This window comes from Anser cygnoides, chromosome 8 (genome assembly GCF_040182565.1).
Source record: "Anser cygnoides isolate HZ-2024a breed goose chromosome 8, Taihu_goose_T2T_genome, whole genome shotgun sequence".
NCBI lineage: Eukaryota > Metazoa > Chordata > Aves > Anseriformes > Anatidae > Anser > Anser cygnoides.
In genome coordinates this window covers 2,929,398-2,941,515 of record NC_089880.1, presented here as the reverse complement: position 1 = coordinate 2,941,515, position 12,118 = coordinate 2,929,398, and the positions used below count along the sequence as shown (strand labels likewise).

The 12,118-nt window shown below is 40.3% G+C and overlaps 1 long non-coding RNA gene across 2 annotated transcripts in view; it reads right to left on the bottom strand.

Annotated features, from left to right (window-relative positions):
• LOC125183161 (uncharacterized) overlaps positions 1-12,118 on the bottom strand; it is an 86,331-nt gene continuing 74,213 nt past the window's right edge. For both annotated transcript variants that reach the window (XR_010833228.1, XR_007164584.2), the window contains 3 exons: positions 2,210-2,267; positions 1,077-1,256; positions 1-886 (listed from right to left, as the gene is read on the bottom strand). This is a non-coding gene — a long non-coding RNA (uncharacterized lncRNA). The remainder of the gene's footprint in view (positions 887-1,076; positions 1,257-2,209; positions 2,268-12,118) is intronic.

Sequence of the window (12,118 nt, the reverse complement as noted above, 5' to 3'; positions counted from 1 at the left end):
GTGTTCAAGGCCAGGCTGGATGGGGCCATGAGCCTTTTACCTTCTCCCGTTCCTCCTCAGCCAGCCCCTGCGGCAGGGCACAGCCACCTGCAGCAGCCTCAGATGGTGCATCGTGCCATAAACACTTCTGGGTTACTTCAACAGCGCTCTCCAGCACAAAGAGGGGAAAAAATTAATATCAATTAATTGTCAGCAAAATGACAATTCTGAAAGTGGAGCAAATATTTATTTTCCAGCAAGTGTGTTGTTATGGAAACAGCTGTGAGCTGCTGTTTGTTAGGACACACGGTGCCAAGGCCCCGGCACAGGGCTCCCCAGGCAGCCCCCGCGAGGGCAGCACGCAGCAGCAGCTTGGCCCAGGAGGGAACAGGGCAGGGAGGGGAGAGCAAGGAGGGCAGCGCTAAGTCCTGGGGAGCTGCTTCAAGTCACACTAGAGCGATTCCAATGTATTTCGTAAGTACCAAGTTCTTGTTAATTGGCTCAAAATAGCAGGTCGTCCTGCGTGGAGAGATGAAAAACAAAACACAGCATTTCTACTATGGGGAGAAGGCCCCCAAAAACAGACAATTCAGTGCTTCTCATTACAGCTGTATTTTTTTTTCTAGGTAATAAACAGCTGACCAGTAGATATTTGGTTACACATACTGCGGTGACAACTGAAGGCAGCATCACTCCACAGGCTGCATGTGAGAGAGGCCAGTGACTGCTCTGCAGAGCCCTGTCCCACACCGGAGCTGCTAGAGCAGAGCTGAGCAGTCCTTGTCCTGCACAGACCCAGGACCTCCCTCAGTGCGGGGCTGAACAGTGACACAGGTGCCTTCCAGGAGGGCCATTGTCCAGGCTTTGGTTACAAGAGCTCATTTCTCCTCTTAAAACTTCAGCAGACCTGGTAAAAAGCAAACAAGAAAACCCAATGAGATCTAGCCATGTAACACTCTTATTTTACTCATAACAAATATTCCTTGATCTTTTTGGCATGATAAAAATTTGTTTTGCCTAAGTAATTAGGCAAATTAATTTTGTTTCCAAGTTTGTTATTACAGCATTTGTATATTAAATACACAATGCATACGTACATGAGCATGTTCAGCTAGTATTCAGATGGAAGAGCAAGAGAATTCCTTTCCAAAAAAAATTCAATATTTCATTCCAATTATACAAGAAACCAAATCTTCAAATGTTGGAGTACAATGTAGCTACCCTGGAGAATAGATATTTGGTTTTCCAACCAGCACTACGGGTTAGTAATTGAACAGCTGCAGAAAAGAGAGAGGAAACAAACATACCAACAAATTAGTTTTCAAACCTATGTTCACAGGAAAATTTCTACTCTATTGTGCTTTTGGTCACAACACGTGAAAACCGAGTTCCTCACTTACTTGTGTGATCTTCTACAAAACAGATTAGAACGGCCCAAAGCAATTTAATTTATTATATTGTATAATCCCTCATTCAGAGGGGCAAGTAAGAACATAGCCCAAGTACTTGAAGGACTGAAGTCTATCCACAGCTGCTAGGATTGTTAGAACTCATGGCTTAATTCATGTATTAAACAGATGCAATCCTTTTTGAAAAAAATCTACTATGTTCTGATTAAAGGACACTACTGTTGTTTGATTATTTTTTAAGTGCCTGGGTCATCACTAATATTCTAAACAAGGTACCAGTCAAAAGGACAAGGCAAAATTTTAAACATAGCTATTTTAGGAGTAGAAACCCTCTTTGTATATCTTCAGAGAGAATGGGGGAATACATCATAAAATATGAATTTAATGTTTATATGTGTATGAGCATCTGTATATCTATGTATAGTCTTCAACACTGAAATCATGAATGTTTTAATGCATCGACAGCATTTGTTCATTTCACATTTTCAGGGGAGGAAGAAAAAGAGGGTTCTTTACTGCAGTACAAAGAAGGATGTTCTAATATCAAAAGATCCAATTAAAATAATAGGGCCATTTATTTCAGTAGGATTTCACACGTACAAGAGAAATGCTAACCCTTGGGAGAATGTTCTCAGTTCATTTAACAATATATGTTTCCTCCGATATGAAAACTTCAGCTTTTGCATTATAACATCATTGCTAACAAGGCACACGTATATATCTCGTAAGTAGATGGAAACATGAATGCGGGAAGAATGATAATAGTTCTTTATCCATAATGCACTCATCTCGGGATACACATGCATCTGTTTTGTACTCACGCTGGGTAGTTTTTTCCTCTCCATGCATTTAATAAACACTCAAGAAAGTCTCTGTACTCTGAAAGACAATAAAAAGATTAGTAAAGAACTAAAAGAGATCAGCAAGGAAAAGAACTATGAAATGAAATGGAGAATTTATATTCCACACCCATGACTGCCAGAACATTTTAAAGGGCAGCTGGCATACAGCTTTTCTCCAGCAGGCAACAGAACGATTTACTCCCAGGCTGCAGCTCCCCGTACATTTGGGGCTGTGACTCAGCCCATTGGGCTCGAGGATGCTGCAGGCAGGCAGGCACGGACCTGGCGTGGCCACCTCTCCTCCCGGCCGTCACAGCACACCGCGCCACGGGGAGGGCAATGCTGGGTGCCCAATGTACACAACGCCACCAGGACAAAACACAGGGGTGGGTGCCATGCCACCAGCACCCTCTTGTGCTGCTTGCATATTGCTAAGGACAGGCAGTCCCTTCATTGCTGCTGGTGACAGCACCACGCCTGCAGTCTGCAGCCCAGGAGGTGCTGTCTTTATGGTGGGTGTCTGGGCAGAGCAGGCTGGGTGGATGTATAAAGTAGCAAGGCTGAAATCATGGGGTCTACTTCACAGTTTTGTGTATCCAAACAAAAATCTACTCAAAAATGGACTTCCCAGGGTATAACTCTTTCTATTGTTCAGCTAAATATATTCAGGACTGGGATCTGATGTCAGTGAACAATTTATAAAGTCTGGGGTTTTGAATGTTGCAATTAACTCATATTACAAATCTCCCTGTTTAATTTTCTGTGTAACAGAAAGTTGCAAATCAACCAGTCAAGCCATTAATGAGATTCACTTCTGTAGATCTGTTCCTATTGCCTGTCAGCACACAAATATTTCTACCTAACCATGAGGACAAACGTAACGCTAAGATTTGAAAGATCAAATCCCTAAATGAATTAAGGCAATAATCTCAAATCACAGATACAGTCCTACAGTCAAAATGTCAAAATTACGTCCATCCAATTCAGGATGGAAACATGAATGATGCAATTAGGCATTTCATACAGCACGCGGAAGGGACAAACCTCTAGGAAAAAGTTGGTCTCTGAGTACTTTTCTCTGCAATACACTACTTGTAAGCCCAGAACAACAGACTTGCACATGCCTTGTATATTTGATTGACTCCATAAGGTTTTCATCTAAATTCAAAATATAACTGTGTTTAGATATATTTGAACATTTTATTGCATTTAGTTATGAGATATGAATTTTTACTGAGAGAACCTGGGGCATATAGCATTGCGAGATCATTCCAAACAAGTTAATTCTGAAATGGGCTTGAATCAATAACACAAAAGAGGCAGTAAAGCCAATTTTTACGGTAGTCACGGTTGCATAAAATAATATCAAGACAGTCAGATTGAAAACTCCGTGCATCACAAATATAATTTGCAACCTACTCTAAGCACAAAGAGGAAATAGATAGATAGGTGGAAGATATAGATAAAAAACAAGTGATACATAGGACAAAAGAAACTGGTGGTAAAGAAAGAATACAGAGTAATTGCCATTCAATATGGGGGGGAGGGAAGTATGCCATGCAAGTATTTCAAGGTAAATAGAATGCTTTTCTTTCATTTAGGCTTTAAAACTGTTATGAAAAGGCTCTCTTCTCACTCTGTCTATAAGGCATAGACAGACAGGGAATGAATGTATAAATAAGTATGTCACTGCAATACTTCGCTTTTAATGAAAATGGATTTTTAATGATCCAAAAAGCTGCATTTCTTTCCGACTTGCTCCATTTCCAGGCTACCCACAGGAAGTAGGTAGAGCAAATGCACTTGTTTTCCATGTCCTTCACTAAATCCCAGGACGACCCACACATCCAGGTACTGAAAAAAATAAAAAATAAGTGGCCATTATGCAGAGCAGATACAGAAAAGCTGCAAGTCTTTCATTGTTTTTCTTGAACTCCAAGAGCTACGTGACACTGCTGCACCTCTCTTGCCGCAGCCCTGCTTAGGTTACCTTGGTCTCCAGCTGCACAAGCAAAGGCAGACATGCGGCTCTGCTCCTTCCCAGGCTCTCCACCTCAAGGAGGCTTGTTAGCAGCACGCTGCTCCTCCCGCTCCCCAAAGCGGGCATGTTGTGCTCAAGTGCCCTGCCTGAAGCTCTGAGCACACAAATACCGGAGGATTTAGTCGGCAGATGAAGAAAAGCCACAAGGAAAAGAGACTGATGCAATCCTTCTCCTTCTCATCAGGGCACAGGAGTTCTTCTTTCCTGCGTCAAAGATCCCGTTACAGTCAGTAATAAAAAGCACACTGAAAAATGTGTACTAATGTACCAGATAGTAAGAATAACATTTCTTCCTTTTTTTTTTTTTTCCTCCACCCAGACAACAATATTTTTAAGTCTTCAGGATCAGAGAACAAAGGGAAGCTTTCCTTACTCCACCTTCCACTTGTGAAATTCCCCCTACAAATAGTTGTTGTAAGGCAGGTCCGTACACTGGGAAACTCTGCAATACAGTTCCCAAAGCCAATATAGCATTTAAAATGGTCTGGGACTCTCGCATTCCAGTCACATTCAGTAATTCTCAGGTAATCTTTGTGCAATATACATTATTTGGGGAAAAAAATCCCCACGTTTATTTCCCATGTTTTTACTTCTTTCAAATATTAGAAAGCACAAGAAGGAACCAAGAATGAGAACAATGCTGTTGAGAGAGAGAGAGCATGACTGAGGTGCTACACAGCCAGTTAAAAAACATGCTGGTCCACCTAATGAGACAAAAGGATACAGCCTCACGAAGGGCTCCACAGAAGCAGAATCAAATGTTTCTCTTTCTTAAAAACATTTTTTAAAAATCCATTCGTCAGGCACTCCCAAACTCATGCGTTTTCCATTTTGTCTGCTGTCCTTGCTCAGAACGCCTGCCAATTAATATTTACCAAATGTCTCTCCCTTCTTCATTTAAATCGGTTCAAAAACTGCACCTGTTTCATGAGACCTGTGTGAGCTTCTGACAGCTGGTATTTGAGAAAAAACAAGTTAAAGTTCCTAAAAAAATATCCTAGCTATCAACGTTAGGCTAGAGTCAAGAAAAGCAGAGCTAAGATTAGCTGTGCGAGTACAAGACACCAGCAAAAACACACACGGGTAGCCAGCTTCTTTGAGGCTCTGTCCCACATCAACAGGGCTTGAAATGCAGCAAGGCATCCAGTAGCAATTTAGAGGGACCTGGAGACACTGACACTGGGCAAACAGCAAGGTTGTAGCTGCATTATTCCACTAGAAACCAGGCAAAAATAAAAGAATACAAATCTGTAAAAGTGCCACAATTTCCAAAAGATCAAGCTTCAGAAAGCCACAGTGTTCAAAGCCAGGCTTCATTTTAAGTAGCAAAATGTAACAGGCCAGTTAAGAAAAGAGCTTCAAAATCCAGCAACAGCTACTGTGGACAGCAGCCAGAGGATTCAGCAGAAGCCAAGGCACAGACAGCTAGAGCCACTTGCCAAAGTACAGATTCAGGCCAAACTTCACTTAAAATAAAGTTGTTATCAGTGCTTTGGTATTGTAGAGGAAAGGAACCAGATTTGCCCTAAAAAGGCTGGACCAGACGTGAGCAAAAAGCCAGACGGAAATGGGGTTGTAAAAATGGTATCCCTCGTCAGTTTATAATTCTCCATGATTTTTGAAAAATCCTAATATTTAGGAAAAGAAAGAACACAATGATCAAATAGGGCACTTCCTTTTAAAAATGCAGTTAAATTGCCAGTTCCACAGAGGCAACTTATCAGGATGAAAATAATAAGGGAAACATATAAAAACAGTATCTGTTGTGTTATTAAATACTATTCATATGTAGTTTCTGACAGTAGACTTAGTGTGCTGTCCCTATTTGTTCTTCTTTGCCTAAAAAACTCATCCATTTTAGCCTTTCTTTTGCAGTCTCTTTGCAGGCTTGTCTAAGGGTACATCAGCACTGAGCACACGTTTAAGCAGATACTCCACGTAGCCTGTGTTGCACCCTCAAGTATTTTCTGAATCAAGTCCATCACTTCCTAAGTCATGCTCCTTTCCATTCATTTGCTAATATAAAACTTATAGTATTTTATACAGGAGTTCTTCCAGATTATCTAGGTAAAAGGTAATTGCACAAGGACAGGTAAATCTTGTTAGAAAGTATCCCAAATAAGAGGCCGAGGAGTGGGGTGGATAATGTCCAACTTGCCTATAAAAAACACAGAAAACATTAACATCTGTGTATTGCGTTCACTGATGAATTCTGCCTGGGATTTCTTAAATAGAATTCATGGAGGAAGAGGCTGAAGCTTTTCCAGCCCTTTGTAGTAGATTCTTTCAATGCCACCATTCCATATTTCCAGTTACAATTTTCTTCCTGACTTTGCATGATGTGCAGAACCAAGAATCCCCTGCCGGCATTAATAAAGTAGCATTACTTGGGCAGGTGAGCAGCCGCAGGGTTGTCTTCTACAGCAGTCAGCTGGGCCTGAGCCCACAGGTGGATGCTGCCTGCTGCTGGTCTTTGCCCCAGGCACAGGGACTGAGCAGCGACCCTGCCCGACAGAGGCCCGTGCTCATTTCTGCGTTACACCAGATACCTCCGTGCCAGAGCATCCTTCAAATAGGGTCCAGTTCCCTTGTATGCCATAGCTCATACAAACTAGCTCCTGATATACCACTATCGAGCTGACAGATAATTGACAGAATTTATAACATAGAAGAACATTTTAATGTGCTAATTTCAAGTACCTTATTTAACTCATATCATTTCTCTAAAGCAATACCTCCTACCCCCGAGTTGTATTTGTTAATTCTGGATGTAAATGCATCCTTTTCTCACTAAGACAGCATTTTAATAGTTATGCCCACACATTTTTAAATTCTTATTAAATATTAATCAAGAACATAATTTTATCATAAAGTAAGGTGTGGGGTTAATCACAGATGCAGACAATTTACATTCTGTATGTTTTGCACGCATTTCGGAGAAAGCAAGTTAAACAATGTTTATTCAATGTAAGTTTACTTTCACTGACAAAACGACTTTTCAATGTGAGAGACAAGTCAGCCAAACTAAGAAACAAACGGAGCCACCTACCACAGTCAGCACTGTCTAACTAAACCCAATAGCCATCAAAAGTAAGAGTTTTCTCCATCACCACTCATGACAAAAGTGATGGGAATCACTCAGCACGAGAAACATCGCTGTCTCTGCATGTATCTCATATGCCCTCTTTTTTCTGCTCGCTGTACTCCTTCAATCTGCCCACCTCTCTGCCTCCACATCTCCTCCGGTCTCCGCTTCTCTTAGTCTGCACAGACCCCTCCATGAGGCAGGTTCCCACGGCACGGTGCCCGCAGGGTCTCAGCCTCGCTGGTCACGCACCCAGCCTGGATCAGGCCACAGCTGCACCTTCTTCACCCCTCCAAAACCTGCCCAAGCCCAGGACCACTCAAGAGACACCACAGGCAAAATTCACAACTCGTTTTAGTTTTGAACTACACACAAACAACTATCAGCCCAAAACTCAGCCTCTTTCCATCCTCAGAAATTAATCCCAAACTTTTCTATGAGCTTCTAAAATAAACATGTCGGCTGAGAGTGATTTTTTCTGCTTTATTTTTCAGTGTATGGATTGTTACAGAATTATCTTCAAAAACCTGCAGCTTTCAGTCCCCAGCGATTAGCTCAGTGCTGACTAGTTTGGTCGTTTTCGCATTTGCTTCTCTATTTTAAGCATAAACAGATATGCTACTGACACTCGTGTGCACAAGTGTAGAGGAATGCCAGCAATTTGAAAAGAAATCAGTTTCTTTTTTGCTACTTAGAAGTTATTACTAGTGTTAATGCAACTCCTAAGTGCCTGATCTCGTTTTTAATTTTTTTTATTTTTTTTAAAACAGACTACTTTTTATTTTTAAAATGTGTCTTATTCCCCTGTTGCTGGAAAAAAAGGTGTGTGTACAAACTCTCTTATTAAATGCTTTAAAAGTTAAACAAAGTAGAAAAAGAGAAAATATTTCCTCCCACCTTTCATTTACACTTGTCTTAAAAATTCTGTGGATATATTGGTTATACGTTTGGGTAATCTGGATAAAAGAATATTTAGACAGCAGTAACTTAACATTGTTCACATACTTTAAATCTCTACTCTCATAAACACCTGTGAAAACAGTCCTATTTAATTCCTGAAAACACTCCTCAGTACAACCAGCCCAAGTAAGACTTTCTGGAGAGTACAGATGAAGTTCTGAATTCCCAGCTGCAATAAGGCAAAGGACCACAGTAATCATAATCCGAAGAATGCCTATTAAGATTTTTCTTTAGCACTTCTTTAAGAGGTTGACACAGTACTAGTTATATCCATAAATAAGGTGTTTTTATTACAATCTAACAAAATCAAGACTGTAACAGTGATTAATTTTTTTTAATAACCTCAGTGCTTGAAGACTTCCCATCTTAATATGGCAATTGTGTATCACCGTTGTGTTCCAGCAGAACTATTAGTCTCTGTGCTGTGTTAGGCTAATTGCGGTATAATGGTTTACACTACCATAATAGCACTAAATATTTTACTAAATGGAGTACAGTATCTAAAGTGATGTAAACTGTTCCAGGCTTTAGGACTTTATATTCAAAGATTAAAAATAAAGTGGTTTGTTTTCTTTTTCCTCTGAATTGAGAGTAACAAAACTGTCAAAATTAGATTCTTGTTTGTCATCTTAATAAATCCAGTAAAAGGTTAAAAAACCTCTCCTTCTGGTAAAAGAAGGAGAGATTAAAAGAGATTAAAAATTGCAGCATAAAAGGATCTGATAAAATATGAAAAATATTGTGATGTTTTAATACTCTGATCTAGAAGGCTCATGCAATTCACGTAGCCAGATTATCAAAGGCATTACCAGATTCGTTAAACTATTTTTTTTTGTTAGTGTTATTTCAGAATTTCTAATTATTTAATATAACAAAACAACAACAAAACAAAAAATTCCCTTGCAGGTGTTGCATATGCTAAGCCTGATCTAAATAGCTCTAGATTTGTGAGAACCAGTATCAGCAGGGCTAGTGAGACGTCAGCCAGCCGCAGCAGCACACCTTTCCCAAGGAGCCACTGCCCAGCTCGACCAGCCCTCGTAATGCCCACAAACAGCAAGGCCATATGCCAGTAACCTGCTGTGGTCCCAAGATGAGATTCTTTAAACATTCAGAATATTCTTACTCACAAAAATAATTCTGTGAATTAAATTACACTACTTACATAATGAAGGACTACTGAGCCAGGTAAGGACGTGCTAAACCTTGCCATTAGCATGCAATGGTAACTCTGACTCCAACCCATAACGCATACTGCCTTACTGCCTTGAAAAAGACAAACTTCTGTAATGGCCCTGAAGTTAACATGAGAACTGTTCTAACATCCTAAGTCTGCCTCAGAGCTCCAGAAATGTAATTTTCAAAAAAATAGTTCTTCTAAAGAGAATACATAATTCTTCCTGGGTCTTGGTTTATTCACTATTTTGAAACTATATTCCTTTTTTTTTCCGCCTTTTAACTGAAAAATTTCCAGTGTTTTTCAAATAGAGTTTTCTTAGAAAATAAAAGTTTTTAAAAATAACTAAAAATCAACTCATTTTGTTCAGAAAGGGTCTTTTGAATTCAGAATATAAAACGCAAAATCTTGTGTGCTACTGACATTTTCCTACAACACTGATCCACTTTAAAATGTTGAAAAAGATATACTCTTTATCATTTACAGAACATTTTGCATAGCTCATAACCTCTTGATCTAGGGACTGCCAAGATCTATGGTCGCTTCTTGCTTGGAGAAGAAATTATTATTTTAGAACAGGATAAAACAAAGCTTGTACTTTGTCCTGTAAAGCTTGTCCTGTACTTGGAAAAAATAAGTAAATGTAAAATACATTAAATAATGAGTTAAGCAATTTGTATACTAGATAATCCTTGTGTGTGCACAGAGGTGCCAATAACAGAGTGGTTCCTTGCTTGCACAGCAAGGGAGAAGCCTCAAAGATGCTGCTTCCTCCTGCTGACATTGCACAGGGTGAAAACCAAGCCCTGCCCAGGTGTGAGAGCAACTCTCCAGCAGCAAACACTCACACAGGGGTTAATATCTCCACTGGACTAAAAAAAAAAAAAAAAAAAAATTTACTTCACCAAATTTCTTCTCTGAAATATTATTTTTCTTGAAGAACCTTGAAAATTTTGCTTGGACTTCTGTTACCACCATGAATTTTATTTATTTTTTTTTTAATAAAAATAAAAACACAACCAGAACGACAGTAGAAAAATCTGTTCTCTCGAGATCTCAAAAAGGATTTATTTTTGCAATATACAGACCTAACCTATTACTCTTAGATAATTACCTTGCATAATATTCTAATTTCACAGAGAAATTTAATTTTAATTTACAGTTTAATTGTCCTACTTTAGGTAAGCCTGTCACCTGTGCCACTTTGTGACTTATAATTGTAATCCTCACTTAATTATTTACTTTGAGGGAGCATTTTAATTATGGGTATTACTATGTGTCTAGAGTAACTTATACTTGAGAGTAGTGAAAATTTACACAGCAGACTGCTCACCTACATTTCCACTAGCTGTGACTGTACACGTGTCCCAGCTGCAGAAACTACTCCTACAACTGCAGAGCAATGGTATTTTGTTCATCTCTGACAGACGCCTGGTTGTACACAGACACTCTTCTGCACCACTTTCAAAGCAGATGCTCAAATCTATATCCCAAGAAAGCAGTTTGGGTGGAGTTTTTCCACCACAGAGCAGAAACTGAAATGAAATGGGATATTTTACAAGCACTCCCAGCATCTCTCCTCCCTCCCACTCATGCTCTTAAAATCCACATTACCAAGAGGACAGGCAGCAGCCCGCAGGTTTTCCCAGCCCTCGAAGCCCCGCGGGGCCGGTAACGCTCACAGGGCCGTGGCACCCATCCCACCTCTCTGAGCCCACAGCCCATCCCCGCGACATTGCCCTGTCAGGAGGGGAATTGCATCCAGGGTGCCCGAGATCAACACTAGTGATAAGTGCAAGGTCCCCAGCTGAAATATAAATGAGAAGATAATGACTTATCACCTCTAAGTTTGACCCTACAAGTAATCTTTGGGCAAAGGAGCAGCCGTGCAGCACTGGCTCCGTGGGGAGGCTGACACAACGACCTGCCTCCATGGTGGTCAGTAACAGAGGTCCGGAGACCGTGGTGAAATGCAGAGCAGGAGCTTTCTTCTGCTTTATTTCACCAGATTTGAGCAACCAGTGATTTTTGGGTTTCCTGAGCTGAGGGCCGCATGTCAGCTGTCAGTTTTAATAGCCATCATTCAACCAATCTTCCATGAATTTATCTAATATCTTTGCAATGTCTTTATATTTCTGGCTTCCCAAGTATCACTTGTGGTAGCGAGCTCCACCATTTAATCTATTGCATTAAATATATATAGATAAATATATTGCTTTAAATGTTTGCTTTAAATCTGACAGATTTGTGAGTTTGTCTGCTATCACAGGATCATCAGTCCAGTAATTTTAACTTCCAAAACAGACATTTCATCACTGCATGAGCTGCACCATTCAGCTTTCCTGCACTGCACCATGCAACGTTTATTCTTTCCCCTTCCTAAAATACAGCCATGGCAGGCTAAAACCTACAGTTTGTCTGCAGCTTCAGAGCATCCTGAGCTTGGCCAGGCTCCCTAACAACTGAGGGTGCTTGGCACCTTTCAGCATTGAGGATATCATGTTTCCCATCTGAAATTGCTTACCTCATCAGTCACTAAGGGCTCAGTTTGGAAGTCATTAAAAATAATGAGAACACTGGCACTTGTCCCAGTAATAATGGCATTGGATTCGGTGTTACTTTTCT